Source organism: Populus nigra, chromosome 5 (genome assembly GCF_951802175.1).
Source record: "Populus nigra chromosome 5, ddPopNigr1.1, whole genome shotgun sequence".
NCBI classification, from domain to species: domain Eukaryota; kingdom Viridiplantae; phylum Streptophyta; class Magnoliopsida; order Malpighiales; family Salicaceae; genus Populus; species Populus nigra.
This window is the reverse complement of record NC_084856.1, coordinates 9793932-9816592: the sequence shown is the minus strand read 5'-3', so window position 1 is coordinate 9816592 and position 22661 is coordinate 9793932. Positions and strand designations below refer to the sequence as shown.

General features: G+C 35.7%; 1 pseudogene; it reads left to right on the top strand.

The window, feature by feature from the left end:
* Window positions 1–118: 118 nt before the first annotated feature.
* Window positions 119–22661, top strand: part of LOC133694377 (uncharacterized) — a 78926-nt pseudogene continuing 56383 nt past the window's right edge.

Below are 22661 nucleotides of genomic sequence, written 5' to 3'. Positions count from 1 at the left end.
ACTAGAATTAAAAAAGAGTGGTCAACTAAAATATGTTCAAGACATTGTGTGTCAAATCTTTGAAACCAATGAACATTCAACCAATGACTGTCCAACTTTGCCTTCTTTTAAGGAATGTCTCCATGAACAAGCTCATGCTTTAAACAGTTTTCAAAGGCCCAATCATAACCCATACTCGCAAACATACATCCCTAGTTGGAGAAATCACCCAAATTTCAATTTGAAGAGCGATAAAAATAATGCACAAACTTCACAGCCACCGTTTTAAGCACACCTATTGCGATGTCGCGGTCGCACAAATTAATTACCCTAGCTTAAAACACACAAGATAGTATAGAGCAAGCAAGGGGTCGATCTCACGAGGAAGTTTCAAGTCAGATTTTTATGTTGTACGTTATGTAATTGGGGGGATTTGATTTGTGATTATCTAAACTATGGCAGCAATTAAACTAGCAAACAAAATCAATTAAAACCAAAACTTATCAAGAAAACAAACCTTGGTCGCAAGCACGCATCCACCAACGGAAATTAGAACCGATCCTTGAAACAAAAAATTGCAGTTTATGTTCTGAAATTTTATCTTTTCTTAACGTTGATTAATTAACGGATCTGCCGTATAACTAATCCTAACCAATAAACAATCAAAGTGTCCGCACTAATGATTTAATTTAATGGTAGCTTTAAGAACTAGATAATTTCATCAAGATTAACATACAAGCTGTCTGCAGCTTGTGTCACTTTGTTCTAATGTTCTCCCTAAGTTCAATAACGTAGTTCCGCCACAATTATCAAGCTTAGTTGCTTCACAAGTTCATATATCACAACTCCGGTTTTGATATTAAACTTAGCAATAGATTGTTCACAACAATAACTTAGAGTCCGCTCTAGCAATCATCAACAACAATCATAGGAAATATGCATAGGAAAACAATCATACTCATTCATAACATAAACTGAAAATAGAAGGAAGAATAAATCTCACGGTTCTTGAATTCCAAAGGTTTGTTGTGTCCTTGCAACCAAGAAAAGAGCTTAGCCTTGCATAACTATTCAACAACTACTTCTAAAGAATGAAAGGAGCATGATTTTTTGGGTTTGTAGAGGAGAGAATTTGTGTTTATTCTCTGCTGGCTACTGCCGCCTTCTGCTCTCCCTCTTTTCTGGTGGCTGCTGCCTCCTTCTCTCTTTCTTTTTATATGCTAAGAAACCCTAGTCTCTATTTTACAAAATAGTCCTTCCTTAAGTTGACAATTTACATTTAAGTACTTCAATAACTATTTTTCCTAAAAAGGAGAAATAGCCTTGCATGAAATCTTCAAACTCTGACTTAGAGGAGCTAAATTGCTGATATAAAAACTTGGATGTCGGTTTAGATGCTTCGGAATGTAATTTGGACTCGTTTCTTCATGAAACCTGTTTGCTCGTAGAATTCAGTTGTGATCTTTGGAAAATCATATCTCCCTCATATGACATCGTTTTTTTCTGATATTTGGAGCGTGGATAGGTATTTGAATTAGAAATCCAAGAAAATTAAGTTTGCATCAATTGGACTTCTGTAGCTCCCGATATTAAAATTTGAATGGCCAAAGGTCAACACTGGCAGAATGCGAGATTTGACTTTGCAGGATGTGATTTCCATGATCTTTCTCCTTTTATTTTTCTTGCATTACATTTCCAGAAAGGTATGGATGTTAGCTTTTTAGTGCCACTAGAATCACTTCATTTCGATCTCTAGAACTCACGCTCTGCACAAAACATCAACTGAACGTCAAAACTGCCAATTACCTCCAATTTACTCCTTTTTGCATCTTTCATCCAAAAATGCCTTCAAAACATAAAACAAAGAATATCAAGGCATTTTATATATAAAACATAGACAAAACATTAGGTAGATGTGGGTGAAACTATCGAATAATATGGTTACATCAAATACCCCCACACTTAGCTCTTGCTCGTCCTCGAGAAAGGATAAATAAAATCAAATTGGAAAAAACTATGATCAATCTCTTAATCTCCCATCAATGTCCAAGAATATATGCATTATAAACAAGAATACAATCATGAAGGATAAATAGTATAATTCTCATGAATTCATTTACATGCAAACTTTAAAACTCAATCAATCGTCGGGATTTAAATGAAATCTATGTCATGCCAAAGTGATAGGTCCTCTCATTGATATACACTCCAACACTCATGTGTTTAGGGTTTATGTGTTTAAATCTCTCAAATTCAATCAAAGAGTATGTTCTACCATAAGCTTGCTTTTTAATCTCATCTCCATTAGCAACTTATTACAAGTACTACATGAATCAAAAGGTCTTATTTTCCGGTTGTAATGGGGCTAAGGTTAAGGTGAGGTAAAAGAAAGTAAAAGGAAAGGTTCAAACCAAAGAATGTAGAGCATTCTGAAAAATGATATTTCAAACAAGATATTCCATCAAAGCACATAAATTTTTCATCTTTAATCACCAATGCTTAACTTCTTTTGATTTCAAGCTCTTTCAACATAAAATCTTAAGAACATAAAAGAACACTTTTTTTCATTTTTTTCCTTTTTTTTTCTTTTTCTCTTTTTTTTTCTCTTTTTTTTTTACCTTTGGCAACTTTGCCCATCTTTTCATCAAGTATCACTTCTTCTTTCTTTTCACATAATTTCCAACCATAATTCCATGAGATATCATAAGTATATGCTCTACTAATCCTTGGCCAGGGGAAAAGGAAAACATAAAAAAAGTTAAGGATTATACATGGATAAAGCAAAGAAAAGATAAACAAGCTCAAAAGGGGCTCACTAAGGATAATATGCTTTAGGTTGACTTTTTGGTTCAAGTGATTAAAATTCCTAATGCCTTTATCATCTTCATGTATATTTGTAATGGAATATAATCTCAATAAGATATGAAGCAAGTTCTAGAGATACATATCATTGAAAGAAGGCACAATCAAAGAATATAATGTTGAAGGCTCAAAAGCTTGTATTGGTATAACACTATAAAGTCAACATGACATATTCTCAAAGTCAATCCTTAAACCAATTAAACCTTAAAATTTGCATGCATACTCCTTCATTTGATTTATATCTTCATCTATCTCAATTAATTCTCATACATAATACTCATATTCTCAAAAACCAATGGGAGTTAAAAAGATCAAATACAATTTTTTTTTTTAAGAACAACAAAGAAAACTAAAATTCTCCCAATACCCCCACACTTAAAACACAACATTGTCCTCAATGTTGAAATAAAAGCAAAGGAACATAAGAGAATGACAGAAAATAAATTAAAATGCAAAAAAAAAAGATAAGGAAAAAGAAAGCAAATCTGATTTTTTTCTTTTTGTGCTGGATTGCCTCCTAGTAAGCGCTTTTGTTTTATGTCATTGGCTTGACATGTGGCATTCTCATTCTTCATAGATTGGTTCAGCTAACTCTACAGAAGCGGTGAGTTCTGCCATCCAACCTTCATAGAAAGGTTTCAAACGATGCCCATTGACCTTGAGTACTTTGTTGGTTTCTAAACTTGTAATTTCAACTGCACCATAAGGAAAAACATTAGAAACAACAAAGGGTCCAATCCAACGAGAGCGCAATTTTCCAGGAAAAAGTTTCAAACACGAATGATAAAGAAGGACTTTGTCTCCAACATGAAACTCCTTTCTTGTAAGCATTCGGTCATGAAGATTCTTAGTCTTTGCTTTGTAAATCCCAGCATTCTCATAAGCATCATTTCGTATTTCTTCCAATGTAATTCCAATCTTTTTAGGCACCAAAAGGATAGGCGCCACCCATGCATTGTCCATGATGGGGTGAATGACTCCTGCATCATGGGGAACAGTTTGCAAAGCTCGCAAAGCCAATGCTGATTCATGCATGTTTTGGGGAACACATATATTCCTGTCCATCTCTTCTATCTTGGTAAAATCATAGCCATAGCTCAAAGCTATGCTTAATCCATCCTCACTATCAAAATCACAAACTTGCTGCACACACTTATCAACTTGGTCATAACATATGATAGAATAAACATTGCTATAAGGATATGTCATTGCATCATGAAAATTAAATTCAATTTTTTCATCTCCTACCTCCATAGACAAGGTATCCTTACCACAATCAATCTTTGTGTTGGCAGTTTTCAAGAATGGTCTCCCAAACAATATAGGAGTGTTGGTTGATGAATCATAAGAATCATGTTCCATATCAAGAATATAAAAGTCACATGGAATAACCAAACTATCAATCTTGACCAGGACATCTTCTATCACACCAAGTGGGTAAACAAAACTACGATTCGCAAGTTGTATTACAATACTAGTTTTATTCAAAGGCTCTAGACTAAGAGAATCATAAACATGTTTAGGCATAACACTAATGGATGCACCTAAATCGCATAAAGCTCTTTTAAAACTAGCATTACCAATAACACATGGGATAGTAAACGCACCTGGGTCTTTTTGTTTTAAAGGCAGATTCTTTTGAACAATGGCAGATACAACTTCACCCATACTTACCGTTTCATGACCTTTCAGTTTGAAAGCTCTCTTGGTAGTACACAACTCCTTCAAGAATTTTGCATATTTGGGAATTTGCTTGATAGCATCAAGCAAAGGAATGTTCAGTTCTACTTTCTTGAAAACCTCTAAAATCTCTTTTTCTTTGTCCTCTTTCTTTGACCTAGAAGAACTCACAGGAAAGGGTGAAATTGTTTTAAAAATGGAATTAATTGAGTGAGAAGTTACCTTTGGAGTGTTGGTCTTTGTTTCAGTTTGTGGAGGAGGAGGATGTTCTTTCTTTGTACTCAATTCAATTTCTATCTCTTCCTCCTCCTCCATCTCAATTTGTTTCAACTTTTTCTCTTCAAGTTCTTTCCCGCTTCGCAGCATGATAGCACTAACATTCTCTTTTGGATTCAATGCTTGGGAGGGCAACTTTCCATTCATTTGTGCTTCCAATTTCCCTACACTTGAAGCTACTTGCCCCATTTGCTTTTCCAAGTTGTGAATACTTGACCTTGTTTCCTGTTGAAAAGACATGACATTTTGTTGCAAGGTAAGAGTATTAGAAGCCAATGTTTTCATCATCTCACGATGATCATCATTGGATGACGACCCCATAACATTGGAGTTTGTGAATGGAGGGGGTTGTCTTGCTTGATAATTTTGTTGGGGCTGAAATCTATGGGGATGGAACTGTTGGCCCTGATTGCCTTGTTGGGATGGGTTGCCGTAATGTAAGTTGGGATGATCTCTCCATCCGGGATTGTACGTGTTGGAAAAGGGATCATATTTATGTTGGGGCTGTCCGTTGAATGTTCCTTCAATTGCATGAGCTTGTTCAATGTAATCTTCTTGCATTGTTGGACACATATCCGAAGCATGTCCTTGTAAGGAGCATATGCTACAAACTTTCACCTGCTGCACATTTCCACAAGCCAAAGAACGCACAAGAGAAGTAAGATCATTAACTTTATTTTCAAGGTTAGAAATACTTACCTCATTTACTCGTTTGTTGGAGAAGTCTCCATGCGTGCCAAATTGTTTCGAGTTAGCTGCCATGTTTGAGATTAATTGGCGTGCAGCCTCGGTGTCTTATCTACCAATGCCCCTCCACTTGCAGCATCAATGATACTACGGTCAGTAGGCATCAATCCTTCATATAAATATTGAATGAGCAGCTGATCGGGTATTTGATGATGAGGGCATTGAATGCACAGTTGCTCAAATCTTTCCCAATACTCGGAAAGTGTCTCTCCATGAGATTGTCGAATCCCACATATTTCTTTCCTTATGTTGGCAACTAGAGATGCTGGGAAATACTTTTCAAGGAAAATCTTCTTCATGGCATTCCATGTTCCAATGGAACATGGGAGAATAGAGAAAAACCATGCCTTTTCTGCCCCTTTTAAAGAGAAAGGGAAAGCTTTCAACTTAACCTGTTCTTCATCAACTCCGATCGGTTTCATGCCAACACAAACCATATGGAACTCCTTGAGATGAGTATGAGGATCTTCTCCTGCAAGACCATTAAATGTTGGTAGCAAATGTATAAAACCAGATTTGAGCTCAAAGTTTACATTATTGTTGATGTTTATACACAGTGGTTGATTTTCCACATTAGGAGCAGCAAGCTCCTTGAGTGTTTGTTGTCGTGCAATAGCCATGGTGTTGAGGCGAGCTTCCTTTCGTAACCTGCGTAAAGTTTTTTCTATTTCGAGATCCAACTACACTTGACTTTGTTTAGTAGAACGGGTTACTGGCATAAATCATCAACTCAAAAGAAATTAATCACACAAGAGATCGAAAACAATGCAAATTGTACGAAAATCTAACGGTAGAAAACTAAAACTGCCTAAAAACACTAGAAAACAGTAGAATTTGGCCTTGATAGTGTGGGGCTAGTGGTCTACCATTAGTCCTGTTTAGAACGTCGTTTCCCTTCAGGAAACAAAAAATTCTGTTTTGAACAGTACTGCTGCCGCAAGTGAACAGTACTGTCGCAAGCAAAAATTCTGTTTCTTTTTTTTTTTGAATCACAGCAAATAAAAATAACAGTACAAGCACAAGAATCAACTAAAATTACCTCCCCAGCAACGACGCCAAAATTTGTTGCGATGTCGCGGTCGCACAAATTAATTACCCTAGCTTAAAACACACAAGATAGTATAGAGCAAGCAAGGGGTCGATCCCACGAGGAAGTTTCAAGTCAGATTTTTATGTTGTACGTTATGTAATTGGGGGGATTTGGTTTGTGATTATCTAAACTATGGAAGCAATTAAACTAGCAAACAAAATCAATTAAAACCGAAACTTATCAAGAAAACAAACCTTGGTCGCAAGCACACATCCACCAACGGAAATTAGAACCGATCCTTGAAATGAAAATTGCAGTTTATGTTCTGAAATTTTATCTTTTCTTAACGTTGATTAATTAACTGATCCGCCGTATAACTAATCCTAACCAATAAACAATCAAAGTGTCCGCACTAATGATTCAATTTAATGATAGATTTAAGAACTAGATAATTTCATCAAGATTAACATACAAGTTGTCCGCAGCTTATGTCACTTCGTTCTAATGTTCTCCCTAAGTTCAATAACGTAGTTCCGCCACAATTATCAAGCTTAGTTGCTTCACAAGTTCATATATCACAACTCCGGTTTTGATATTAAACTTAGCAATAGATTGTTCACAACAATAACTTAGAGTCCGCTCTAGCAATCATCAACAACAATCATAGGAAATATGCATAGGAAAACAATCATACTCATTCATAACATAAACTGAAAATAGAAGGAAGAATAAATCTCACGGTTCTTGAATTCCGAAGGTTTGTTGTGTCCTTGCAACCAAGAAAAGAGCTTAGCCTTGCATAACTATTGAACAACTACTTCTAAAGAATGAAAAGAGCATGATTTTTTGGGTTTGTAGAGGAGAGAATTTGTGTTTATTCTCTGCTGGTTGCTGCCTCCTTATACTCTCCCTCTTTTCTGCTGGCTGCTGCCTCCTTTTCTCTTTCTTTTTATATGCTAAGAAACCCTAGTCTCTATTTTACAAAATAGTCCTTCCTTAAGTTGACAGTTTACATTTAAGTACTTCAATAACTATTTTTTCTAAAAAGGAGAAATAGCCTTGCATGAAATCTTCAAACTCTGACTTAGAGGAGCTAAATTGCTGATATAAAAACTTGGATGTCGGTTTAGATGCTTCGGAATGTAATTTGGACTCGTTTCTTCACGAAACCTGTTTGCTCGTAGAATTCAGTTGTGATCTTTGGAAAATCATATCTCCCTCATATGACATCGTTTTGAATCAGGAATCCAAGAAAATTGAGTTTGCATCAATTGGACATCTGTAGCTCCAGATATTAAAATTTGAATGGCCAAAGGTCAACACTAGCAGAATGCGAGATTTGACTTTGTAGGACGTGATTTTCATGATCTTTCTCCTTTTATTTTTCTTGCATTACATTTCCAGAAAGGTATGGATGTTAGCTTTTTAGTGTCACTGGAATCACTTCATTTCGATCTCTAGAACTCACGCTCTGCACAAAACATTAACTGAACGTCAAATCTGCCAATTACCTCCAATTTACTCCTTTTTGCATCTTTCATCCAAAAATGCCTTCAAAACATAAAACAAAGAATATCAAGGCATTTTATATATAAAACATGGACAAAACATTAGGTAGATGTGGGTGAAACTATCGAATAATATGGTTACATCAACACCATAATTTCCAAATTCTCATGGATATGCACCTTTTTCTGCTCTACCTCCTAGAAGAAATCTTGAGGAAACATTGCAAGCATTCATTGAAAAGCAAGAGACAATCAACACTCAACTTGCTCAAAGCATGATAGATTTTAAAGATACTCTTGCAAAATTGACATCTGCTCTCAGTTTTCAAGAGAAAGGTAAGTTTTCATCTCAACCACAGCAAAATCCAAAGGGGCAATACATTACAAATGCAAGTAGTTCTGGAAGCCAACACATAGATCAAGCCAAATCAGTCATCACTCTTCGTAGTGGTAAGGTTATTGAAAAACCCATTCTTAAACCTTGTGAGAAAGATGATGAGTCAATCTCTGAGCGTAAGGAAAGGGTTGAATCTGAACATTGTAAAGAAAAGACTGATTCTTCGCATGTGTGGAGTCACTATGATAACAAATGAGAAAAATGAGTTAATTCCAACTAGGACTATTACTAGTTGGCGCATGTGTATTGACTATAGGAAACTTAATTTAATGACTAGAAAAGATCATTTTCCTTTACCTTTCATAGATCAAATCCTAGAAAGAGTTGCAGGTCATGAATTTTATTGTTTCCTATATAGCTATTCAGGTTATAACCAAATTGAAATTGCATTGGAAGATCAAGAGAAAACTACTTTCACATGTCCATTTGGTACTTTTGCATATCGAAGGATGCCTTTTGGATTATGTAAAGCACCAGCCACATTTCAAAGATGCATGCTTAGTATATTTAGTGATATGGTTAAACATTTTCTTGAAATTTTTATGGATGATTTTTCTGTTTTTGGTGATTCATTTGATGATTGTTTGACTAACTTAGAAAAGGTTTTGAGCAGGTGTGAAGAGAAGAATCTTGTACTGAATTGGGAAAAATGTCACTTTATGGTAACAAACGGCATTGTACTTGGTCACATTATTTCATCGAAAGGAATTGAGGTTGACAAATCTAAAATTGAGTTAATTGCTAACTTGTCAACACCAAAATCTCTTAAATATGTTAGATCATTCTTAGGACATGCTGGTTTTTATAGAAGGTTTATCAAAGATTTTAGTGTGATATCCAAGCCCTTGAGTAACCTTTTAACAAAGGATAATATTTTTAAATGGACTGAACATTGTGAAGAAGCCTTTGTTAAACTGAAAAACTTGTTTACTTCTGCTCCTGTCATTCAACCTACTAATTAGTCACTACCTTTTGAAATAATATGTGATGCTAGCTGATACAATCCAGGCAAGGTCAAATTCGGATTTTGATGAAAAAATGCACCTATCAAGTTTTACAGCAATAGTCATAATTCTCAATCTGACCGTTGGATCATGTTGAAATTTTATGTGGAGTCTCCTGACATGTTGTCCTACAATGATATGATCCAGGCAAGGTCAAATTCGGATTTTGACGTCAAAAGTGCAACTATCCATTTTTACAGCAACAGTCATAATTCTCAATCTAACCGTTGGATCAAGCCGAAATTTTATGTGGAGTCTCCTGACATGTTGTCCTACCTTGGTTTAAAATTTCAGGCAATTAGAGTTCGGTAAGGCATCGAAACACGGGTCAACAGAGGTTGTATGAATTTTGTTATTTACTTCCTTTTGACTTGTGGACTTCCTATTTGGCTAGGATTCTTTTCTTAAAAGGATGTGGCAATTTATTTTGGGAATCTCCTAATTCTCCAAAGATCTTTAATGGGCTGCAACATAGTTTCCATGTGTGGCAAGGATTCATAAACAGAATCCTTTTCTTACAAGGATTCCTTATTCATTCTATCTACAAAAAGGAAAGAAGACTTCAGAATAAATTCTACCTTCAGATCAGATTTCCTAGTCTATTTGGGACTTCTTAATGGTGACAAATCTGATTCTAACATATTTAGGACGGTAATTTTTGGATTTTTATTATTTGTATTATTTTCTTCTTAGTTTTTAGGTTATTATTACTTATTTGGATCAATTGTAAGTGGGCTTCATATAAGTCCACCTAAGGGGGGTCTATTAGGGTTTATTTAAGTCTAGTGTGAATATAAATAAAGGCATAAGCAGACATGTAGGTCAGACAATTCAGATTAATAAAACTTCTTGTTTGCCACACTTTGTGTGTGTGTTGGTGAGTTAATCTCCCTTCCATGGTTCTCTAAAGAACTGAAAAACAACTTATCAAAGAACAACTGTCTTCGTGGCGTCATCCTTATACTTCTCGTTCGCGAATCAATATTCGTTGGGTGGGGGTTTTCCGTTTCCAATAGTGCTGGTGCCTAGGTACAAGTTATCTTTGTGTCACGCTCCTATCAAACCTGATTTACTTGGCTTTCCGGGAATTAGTGTCTTTGCGTGTGGGTTGCGTGATCACGAGGTTCGCATCACTAGTGATTATGTCGTGGGTGCTGTCTTGGGTCAAAGAAAACATAAGAAACCTTATGTGATTTATTATGCAAGTAAAACTTTAAATAGTGCTCAAATGAATTACACCACCACTGAAAAAGAATTACTTGCAGTAGTATTTGCATGTGAAAAATTCAGGTCTTATCTTGTTGACTCGCCGTTGTTCTTTTTAGTGATCATGCAGCATTGAAATGTCTTTTTTCTATGAAAGATTCTAATGCTAGATTGGTATGATGGATTTTGGTACTTCAAGAATTTGATATCACAATCAAAGACAAGAAAGGCACCAAAAATGTTGTCCCAGATCATTTGTCAAGATTGACAATAGATTCGAGATTTGACATCACACTAATCGATGACTACTTTCCTGATGAATCTTTATTTTATGTCTCTATAATGCCTTGGTTTGGTAATATTGTTAATTTTCTTGTTTCATGACAATTGCTAACTCATTAGAGTACCCAAGAAAAAAGAAAGTTCTTGAATGAAGTGAAGAATTTTTATTGGGATGACCCTTATTTATTCAAATATTGTCCTGATCAAATATTTTGAAGATGCATTCCTGACAATGAGGTAAGTAGTGTCATTAAATTTTGTCATTCTAAGGCATGTAGGGGTCATTTCTCATCAAGAAAGACCACTGTAAAAATCTTACAAAGTGGATTTTACTGGCCCACCATGTTCAAGGACTCACATGCATTCTGCAAGGCTTGTGAAAACTGTCAAAAGTTGGGATCTATTTCAAAACATCACATGATGCCTTTAAATCATATTCTTGTCATTGAGATCTTTGACTGTTGGGGTATAGATTTCATGGGTCCATTTCCTCCATCATTTGGTTTCTTGTACATATTAGTCGCAGTAGATTATGTTTCAAAATGGATAGAGGCAATTCCAAGTCGAAACAATAATCACAAAACATTGATAAAGTTTTTGAAAGAAAATATTTTGAGTCGATTTGGAATCCCTCGAGCCGTGATAAGTGATGGTGGAACACATTTCTGCAACAAGTCATTTGAGTCTTTAATGAAGAAATATGGAATCACACACAAAGTTGCCACCCCTTATCACCCTCAGACAAGTGGACAAGTAGAGCTTGCTAATAGGGAGATCAAACAAATCTTAGAGAAAACAGTGAACCTTAATAGGAAAGACTGGTCTTTAAGACTTAATGATGCACTTTGGGCTTATCGAACTGCTTATAAATCATGAAATTTTTGAAGATATTCACTGGCTGATTAAAGCAAAGGTCCGATTATTAGGTGAGTCCTCCAATTCTTTCATCTCATAAATGCCTAGAACAGGTAAAAGCACTTTTGCAAAGAAACGTCGTGCAAAACGACTGAAAGTATGTCACAGATGTGCTAGATGGACTTGTAATGCAACATGTCGTTTTTTAGGAATGGTATCTATAAACCGTGAAGATAAAATACAATTCATTAAGGATGGCTTGAGTAAGGGGTCTTTAGATAATCTTCTATTGACTCTTGAGACGCATCCTAGTGGAGATGTGCATCATACAATTCATGATTTATGGCCACAATTCCATAAAGAACATGATCAACTTAGTCTTGGGAATCTGACTATAAAAGACCATATTTGCCAGTTTTTAAGAAAACTGGATGAGAAGCCTATCCCCGACCCATAGAGGGCGTTTAAGTCGTTCTTGGACGTAAAATCAAGGGAAGATGTGAGCCACAATCACAACTACCTGTACATACACATGCTTTTTGTAAAATAAATAATAGAAAGAGAAAGAGAGAGAGAGAGATAGAGAGAGAGAGACTCTAGCTAGCCTACATATAGGTGGTATGATTGCATTTTCAATTTCTCATCTATAAAATCTTCTCTTCCTTCCATTATTTCTACTCAACCCATACATTCAACAAATATAGAAGTGTGTAGAAATGGCAGGTTCCTCAAGTCATCACATCAAAAATATTTGTGTTTTCAATGGATCCAGTCCCGGGAAAGAAAAAGAGTTTTTAGAATCAGCAAATCATCTTGGTCAAGTACTAGCTGGGAGAAAAATTCATTTAGTGTATGGGGGAGGCAGCCTTGGGTTAATGGGGGGTGTGTCAATAGCTGCATTTTTAGGAGTTGATGCCTTCATTGCCTGGTCTGGACACATTGGAAGAGATCTTTCATATTTCCTTTTGGGCCTAACTGCACATTCACCATAAACCTATAGGTCTGTTAAATATTAATGGTTTTTATGATAATTTGTTGTCTTTTCTTGATCAAGCTATGGAACAAGAATTTCTAACATCTTCGGCACGACAAATCATAATCTCTGCTGCTACTACTGAACAATTGATTGACCAATTACAATCTTTCATCCCTGTAATTGATCCTTCCATGAGTCGCATAAATTGGTCAACTAAGGAAAGTCCTAAAAAGCTGAGATTGGACTTGAGCCTTCATTTGTGAATCCTTGTGTCTTTTGGTTTTATTAATAGTATATTATTTTGTTTTGTTATTTCTTATATTTGTTTAAGTGTCTTTTAGGTTTGTTAGTGTTCATTGTTTCAGGTGACGTCTTCTATACTCTATCTTTCTACCTTATGACATTGAGGACAATGTCTCGTTCTGGTTTGGGAGAGAGGGTAGTAGTTGATATTAAAAAAAAAACTTACTAACTGTTTTTGCTATTTGACAAAACTGTTATTAGGATGGCAGAGTAAGGAGGAATTTTATTGACTCTTGAGACGCATCTTAGTAAATAATCTTATCAAGGTCTATCAGAATACTTCTTGAAATATTCAGGTTTACAAACTCTCGCATTGTTATCACTTGATTCTGCTCATATACTCATTTAACAAGTATTCTTAAATCTTCATTTTCACACACACTCTAACATATGATTGTGGGTTGCATATTGGATTATTACATTATTTATGTTCTTTTATTGAAGGTAACAATTAAGGGAAAGGGATAGTATATAATTTGCAAAAAAAAACAAAAAAAACAAATTGATAATATTGATGATAATAAAAATGTAGATAAGTTTGGTTTCGTAGCCTCCCTAACCTAAGTAAGTAAGCCCGAAGGGGTGTTTTAACACCTAATACCCTAAAGTCAACTGATTTCGGAGCTATTGGCCCAAACCTTGTGATGTAATCATATTATTCGATAGTTTTACCCACATCTACCTAATGTTTTGTCCATGTTTTATATATAAAATGTCTTGATATTCGTTGTTTTATATTTTGAAGGTACTTTTGGATGAAAGATGCAAAAAGGAGTAAATTGGAGGTAATTGGCAGATTTGACGTTTAGTCGATGTTTTGTGCAAAGCATGAGTTCTAGAGATCAAAATGAAGTGATTATAGTGGCACTAAAAAGCTAACACCTATACCTTTCTAGAAATGTAATGCAAGAAAAATAAAAAGAGAAAGATCATGGAAATCACATCATGCAAAGTCAAATCTCGCATTCTGCCAGTGTTGACCTTTGGCCATTAAAAATTTAATATCTGGAGCTACAGAAGTCCAATTGATGCAAACTCAATTTTCTTGGATTCCTAATTCAAAGACCTATCCACGTTCCAAATATCAGCCAAAATCGATGTCATATGAGGGAGATATGATTTTCCAAAGATGACAACTGAATTCTGCCAGCAAACAGGTTTCGTGAAGAAACGAGTCCAAATTACATTCCAAAGCATCTTAACCGACATTCAAGTTTTTATATCAGCAATTTAGCTCCTTTAAGTCAGAGCTTGAAGATTTCATGCAAGGCTATTTCTTCTTTTTAGGGAAAATAGTTATTAAAGTATTTGAATGTAAACTGCCAACTTAAGGAAGGACTATTTTGTAAAATAAAGACTAGGGTTTCTTAGCATATAAAAAGAAAGAGAGAAGAGGCAGCAGCCAGCAGAAAAGGAGGGAGAGTAGAAGGAGGCAGCAGCCAGCAGAGAATAAACACAAATTCTCTCCTCCACAAACCCAAAAATCATGCTCTCTTCAATCCTTAGAAGTAGTTGTTCAATAGTTATGCAAGGCTAAGCTCTTTTCTTGGTTGCAAGGACACAAAAACCTTCGGATTTCAAGAACCGTGAGATTTATTCTTCCTTCTATTTTTAGTTTATGTTATGAATGAGTATGATTGTTTTCCTATGCATATTTCCTATGATTGTTGTTGATGATTGCTAGAGCGGACTCTAAGTTATTGTTGTGAACAATCTATTGCTAAGTTTAACATCAAAACCGGAGTTGTGATATATGAACTTGTGAAGCAACTAAGCTTGATAATTGTGGCGGAACTACATTATTGAACTTAGGGAGAACATTTAAACAAAGTGACACAAGCTGCGGACAACTGGTATGTTAATCTTGATGAAATTATCTAGTTCTTAAAGCTACCATTAAATTGAATCATTAGTGCGGACACTTTGATTATTTGTTGGTTAGGATTAGTTATACGCCGGATCCGTTAATTAATCAACGTTAAGAAAAGATAAAATTTCAGAACATAAACTGCAATTTTTGTTTCAAGGATCGGTTTTAATTTCCGTAAGTGGATGTGTGCTTGCGACCAAGATTTGTTTTCTTGATAAGTTTCGGTTTTAATTGATTTTGTTTGCTAGTTTAATTGCTACCATAGTTTAAATAATCACAAACCAAACCCCCCCATTACATAACGTACAACATAAAAATTTGACTTGAAACTTCGTCGTGGGATTGACCCCTTACTTGCTCTATACTATCTTGCGTGTTTTAAGCTAGGGTAATTAATTTGTGTGACCACGACATCGCAACAAATTTTGGCGCCGTTGTCGGGGTTTTAGTTGATTCTTGTGCTTGTACTGTTATTTTTATTTACTGTGATTAAAAAAAAAGAGAAACAGATTTTTTGCTTGCGGAGGTACTGTTCACTTACGGCAGCGGTACTGTTCAAAATAGGTTGTTTGGTGGAATTAGGTATTGCCCTTTTGTTTCCTGAAGGAAAATGACGTTCTGAACAGGACTAGTGGAAAGCCACTAGCCCCACACTATTGATGCCAAATTCTGTTGTTTTCTAGTGTTTTTAGGCCAGTTTTAGTTTTCTACCGTAGGATTTTCGTATAATTTGCATTGTTTTCGATCTCTTGTGTGGTTGGTTTCTTTTAAGTTTTCTTGATGATTTATTCCAGTAACCCGTTCTACTAATCAAAGTCAAGTGCAATTGGATCACGAAATAGAAAAACTTTACGCAGGTTACGAAAAGAAGTTCGCCTCAACACATGGCTATTGCACGACAACAAACACTCAAGGAGCTTGCTGCTCCTAATATGGAAAATCAGCCACTGTGCATAAACATCGATAATAATGTAAACTTTGAGCTCAAATCTGGTTTTATACATTTGCTACCAACATTTAATGGTCTTGCAGGCGAAGATCCTCATACTCATCTCAAGGAGTTCCATATGGTTTGCGTTGGCATGAAACCGAATGGAGTTGATGAAGAACAGGTTAAGTTGAAAGCTTTCCCTTTCTCTTTAAAAGGGGCAACAAAGGCATGGCTTTTCTCTATTCTCCCAGGATCTATTGGAACTTGGAATGCTATGAAGAAGATTTTCCTTGAGAAGTATTTCCCAGCATCTCGAGTTGCCAACATAAGAAAAGAAATATGTGGGATTCAGCAATCTCACGGAGAGACTCTCTCCGAGTATTGGGAAAGATTTGAGCAACTATGCATTCAATGCCCTCATCATCAAATACCCGATCAGCTGCTCATTCAATATTTCTATGAAGGATTGATGCCTACTGACCGTAGTATCATTGATGCTGCAAGTGGAGGGGCATTGGTAGATAAGACACCCGAGGCTGCATGCCAATTGATCTCAAACATGGCAGCCAACTCAAAAAAAATTTGGCACTCGTGGAGACTTCTCCAACAAACGAGTAAATGAGGTAAGTATTTCTAACCTTGAAAATAAAGTTAATGATCTTACTTCTCTTGTGCGTTCTTTGGCTTGTGGAAATGTGCGGCAGGTGAAAGTTTGTAGCATATGCTCCTTGCAAGGACATGCTTCGGATATGTGTCCAACAATGCAAAAAGATTACATTGAACAAGCTCATGCAATTGATGGAACATTCAACAGACAGCCCCAGCGTAAATATGATCCCTTTTCCAACACGTACAATCCTGGATGGAGAGATCATCCCAACTTACGCTACGGTAACCCATCCCAACAAGGCAATCAGGGCCGACAGTTCCATCCCCATGGATTTCAGCCCCAACAAAATTATCAAGCAAGACAACCCCCTCCATTCACAAACTCCAATGTTATGGGGTCGTCATCCAATGATGATCTTTGTGAGATGATGAAAACTTTGGCTTCTAATACTGTTACCTTGCAACAAAATGTCATGTCTTTTCAACAGGAAACAAGGTCAAGTATTCACAACTTGGAAAAGTAAATGGGGCAAGTAGCTTCAAGTGTGGGGAAATTGGAAGCACAAATGAATGGAAAATTGCCCTCCCAAGCATTGAATCCAAAAGAGAATGTTAGTGCGATCATGCTGCGAAGTGGGAAAGAACTTGAAAGACAAAGGTCGAAATAGATTGAGATGGAGGAGGAAGAAGAAGAGATAGAAACTAAATTGAGTACAAAGAAGGAACATCCTCTTCCTCCACAAACCGAAACCATGACCAACACTCTAAAGGTAAGTCCTCACTCAATGAATTCCAATTTTAAAACAATTGCACTCTTTCCTGTGAGTTTTTCTAGGTCAAAGAAAGAGGGCAAAGAAAAAGAGATTTTAGAGGTTTTCAAGAAAGTAAAACTCAACATTCCTTTGTTTGATGCTATCAAGCAAATTCCCAAATATGTCAAATTCTTGAAGGAGTTGTGTACTACCAAGAGAGCTTTCAAACTGAAAGGTCATGAAACGGTAAGTATGGGTGAAGTTGTATCTGCTGTTGTTCAAAAGAATCTGCCTTTGAAACAAAAAGACCCAGGTGTGTTTACTATCCCATGTGTTATTGGTAATGCTAGTTTTAAAAGAGCTTTATGCGATTTAGGTGCATCCATTAGTGTTATGCCTAAACATGTTTATGATTCTCTTAGTTTAGAGCCTTTGAATAAAACTAGTATTGTAATACAACTTGCGGATCGTAGTTTTGTTTACTCACTTGGTGTGATAGAAGATGTCCTAGTCAAGATTGATTGTTTGGTTATTCCATGTGACTTTTATATTCTTGATATGGAACATGATTCTTGTGATTCATCAACCAGCACTCCTATATTGTTTGGGAGACCATTCTTGAAAACTGCCAACACAAAGATTGATTGTGGTAAGGATACCTTGTCTATGGAGGTAGGAGATGAAAAAATTGAATTCAATTTTTATGATGCAATGAAATATCCTTATAGCAATGTTTATTTTATCACATGTTATGACCAAATTGATAAGTGTGTGCAGCAAGTTTGTAATTTTGATTGCGAAGACGGATTAAGCATAGCTTTGAGCTATGGCTATGATTTCACCGAGATAGAAGAGATGGAGAGGCACGTGTGTTTTCCCCAAAACATGCACGAATCAGTATTGGCCTTACAAGCTTTGCAAATCGTTCCCTATGGTAATGTCTTTGTTGATTTAGTACTCTCACATAAAAAGCTTTTGCCATCTATTTTACAGGCCCCCGAGTTAGAATTAAAACCTTTGCATTTGAAGTATGTATTCATTGGTGACAACAATACACTTCCCGTTATCATAGCAAAAGGTTTGACAAGTATGCAAGAGAAAAAACTTGTGAAGTTGTTATGTGATCACAAGACGGCCATTGGATGGACTTTAGCCGACATCAAAGGCATTAGTCCCTCAATGTGTATGCATCACATACTATTAGAGGATAACGCAAAACCAACAAGGGAAATGCAAAGGAGGTTGAACCCGCCTATGATGGAGGTAGTGAAAGCTGAAATTTTGAAATTGTTAGATGCAGGAGTCATTTACCCCATCACTGACAGTAAATGGGTCGTGCCAATCCATGTGGTGCCCAAAAAGACCGGAATCACGTTGGTGAAAAACAAAAATGATGAGCTCATTCCGACTCGTATCTCGAGTGGATGGAGAATGTGTGTTGATTACAGAAAGCTCAATCTTTCTACACGCAAAGATCATTTCCCATTACCATTCATGGATCAAATGCTTCAACGCCTAGCAGGTAAGTCTTTTTATTGCTTTCTTGATGGATATAATGGATACAATCAGATTGTTATTAATCCTGAGGATCAAGAAAAGACTACATTTACATGTCCATTTGGTGCATATGCATATAAGAGAATGCCCTTGGTCTCTGTAATGCACCCGCAACTTTTCAAAGATGCATGATGAGTATTTTTTCTGATTATGTTGAAAGAATAATCGAGATTTTTATGGATGATTTCACAGTGTATGGTGATTCTTTTGATAAATGTCTAGAAAATTTATCTTTGATCTTGAAAAGGTGCATTGAAACTAACCTTGTCTTTAACTATGAAAAGTGTTATTTTATGGTAGAACAAGGAATAGTTCTTGGGCATGTTGTGTCTTTACGTGGATTAGAGGTTGATAAAGCTAAAATAGATGTTATTTCATCATTGCCTTACCCCTCATGCGTGAGGGAAGTTCGTTCTTTTCTAGGTCATGCAGGTTTCTATCGACGCTTTATCAAAGATTTCTCGAAGATTACAGCACCCTTGTGCAAACTATTAGCTAAAGAAGTGGATTTTGTGTTTGATCAAGCATGTAAAGATGCCCATGATGAGCTTAAGAGACGTGTTACATCTGCCCATATCATCCAACCACCAAATTAGGATGAACCTTTTGAGATAATGTGTGATGCGAGTGACTATGCGGTAGGAGCTGTGCTTGGGCAAAGAATTGGGATGAATTTGCATGTTATCACCTATGCTTCTCACATGTTGGATGGAGCACAATGCAATTACCATACAACTAAAAAGGAACTTTTTGCAGTGGTGTTTCCTCTTGAAAAATTCAGGTCATATCTACTTGGTACAAAAGTCATTGTTTTTACTGACCATGCAGCTCTCAGGTATCTTTTGAAGAAGAAGGAGTCCAAACCAAGACTAATTAGGTGGATCTTGCTTTTACAAGAATTCGATCTTGAGATCAAAGACAAAAGAGGTGCCGAAAACCATGTGGCTGATCACTTGAGCCGACTAAGGACCGAGGATATACAAACCGAAACAATACGAGAGACATTTCCCAATGAGTGGTTGTATGTGTTACATTCCTCTACAAGACCATGGTATGCTGATTTGGTGAACTATTTAGTCACCAAAGAATTTCCTCCAGGTTTGTCTACATACCAAAAAGACAAGTTACGAGCTGATGCTAAATATTATTTTTGGGATACTCCTTATCTATGGAAATTTTGTGTTGATCAAGTAGTTAGGAGATGTGTACCACAAGATGAATTTCATTCCATTCTTACTTTTTGTCATTCTCATTCTTGTGGTGGGCATTTTGGAGTAAAAAGAACGACCTACAAGGTACTTGAAAGTGGTTTTTATTGGCCTTCTATTTTTAAGGATGCATATCATTTTTGTAAATCATGTGAAAAATGCCAAAAAACAGGTAATATCACTCATAAGAATCAAATGCCTTTAACGAATATTCTTGTAAGTGAAATTTTTTATGTTTGGGGTATTGATTTTATGGGTCCATTTCCTTCTTTATCATTCGTGTTTGAAACTTTTTCCTGGAAAACTGCGCTCTAGTTGGATTGGACCCGTTGTTGTTTCTAATGTTTTTCCTTATGGTGCAGTTGAAATTACAAGTTTAGAAACCAACAAAGTACTCAAGGTCAATGGGCATCGTTTGAAACCTTTCTATGAAGGTTGGACGGCAGAACTCACCGCTTCTGTAGAGTTAGCTGAACCAATCTATGAAGAATGAGCATGCCACATGTCAAGCCAATGACATAAAAAAGCGCTTACTGGGAGGCAACCCAGCACAAAAAAAAATCAGATTTGCTTTCTTTTTCCTTATCTTTTATTTTTTTTCGCATTTTAATTTATTTTCTGTCATTCTCTTCTGTTCCTTTGCTTTTATTTCAACATTGAGAACAATGTTGTGTTTTAAGTGTGGGGGTATTGGGAGGATATTGGTTTTCTAATTTTGGTTTTCTTTGTTATTTGTTTTTTTTAAAAAATTATGTTTAATCTTTTAAACTCCCATTGGTTTTTTAGAATATGAGTATTATGTATGAGAATTAGTTGAGATAGATGAAGATATAAATCAAGTGAAGGAGTATGCATGTAAATTTTAAGGTTTAATTGGTTTAGGGATTGACCTTGAGAATATGCCATGTTGACTTTATAGTGTTATACCAATGCAAGCTTTTGAGCCTTCAACATTATATTCCTTGATTATGCATTCTTTCAATGATATGTATCTCTAGAACTTGCTTCATATCTTGTTGAGATTACATTCGCATTACATATATACATGAAGATGATAAAGGCATTAGAAATGTTAACCACTTTTGAGCTTGTTTATCTTTTCTTTGCTTTATCCATGTATAAGCCTTAACTTTTTATATGTTTTCCTTTTCCCTTGGCCAAGGATTAGTAGAGCATATACTTATGATATCTCATGGAATTATGGTTGGAAATTATATGAAAAGAAAGAAGAAGTGATGCTTGATGAAAAGATGGGCAAAGTTGCCAAAGGTAAAAAAAAGAACAAAGAAAAAGAAAAAAATGTTCCTTTATGTTCTTAAGATTTTATGTTGAAAAAGCTTGAAATCAAAAGAAGCTAAGCATTGGTGTTTAAAGATGAAAAATTTATGTGCTTTGATGAAATATCTTGTTTGAAATATCATTTTTTTAGAATGCTCTACTTTCTTTGGTTTGAACCTTTTCTTTTACTCTCTTTTACCTCATCTTAACCTTAGCCCCATTACAACCAGAAAATAAGACCTTTTGATTCATGCATTGTTTGTAATATGTTAGTAATGGAGATGAGATTGAAGAGCAAGCTTATGGTAGAACATATTCATTGATTGAATTTGAGAGATTTAAACATATAAGCCTTAAACACGTGAATGTTGGAGCGTATATCAATGAGAGGACCTATCACTTTGGCATGGCATAGATTTCATTTAAATCCCGACGATTAATTAAGTTTTGAAGTTTGCATGTAAATGAATTCATGAGAATTATACTATTTATCATTCTTGATTGTATTCTTGTTTATAATGCATATATTCTTGGACATTGATGGGAGATTAAGAGATTAATCATAGTTATTTTCAATTTGATTTTATTTATCCTTTCTCGAGGACGAGAAAGAGCTAAGTGTGGGGGTATTTGATGTAACCATATTATTCGATAGTTTCACCCACATCTACCTAATGTTTTGTCCATGTTTTATATATAAAATGTATTGATATTCTTTGTTTTATGTTTTGAAGGTCCTTTTGGATGAAAGATGCAAAAATGAGTAAATTGGAGGTAATTGGCAGATTTTGACGTTCAGTCGATGTTTTGTGCAGAGCGTGAGTTCTAGAGATCGAAATGAAGTGATTCTAGTGGAACTAAAAAGCTAACACCCATACCTTTCTGGAAATGTAATACAAGAAAAATAAAAAGAGAAAGATCATGGGAAATCACATCCTGCAAAGTCAAATCTCGCATTCTGTCAATGTTGACCTTTGGCCATTAAAAATTTAATATATGGAGCTACAGAAGTCTAATTGATGCAAACTCAATTTTCTTGGATTCCTAATTCAAAGACCTATCCACGTTCCAAATATCAGCCAAAATCGATGTCATATGAGGGAGATATGATTTTCCAAAGATGACAACTGAATTCTGCCAACAAACAGGTTTCGTGAAGAAACGAGTCCAAATTACATTCCGAAGCATCTTAACCGACATCCAAGTTTTTATATCAGCAATTTAGTTCCTCTAAGTCAGAGCTTGAAGATTTCATGCAAGGCTATTTCTTCTTTTTAAGGAAAATAGTTATTGAAGTACTTGAATGTAAACTGCCAACTTAAGGAAGGACTATTTTGTAAAATAAAGACTA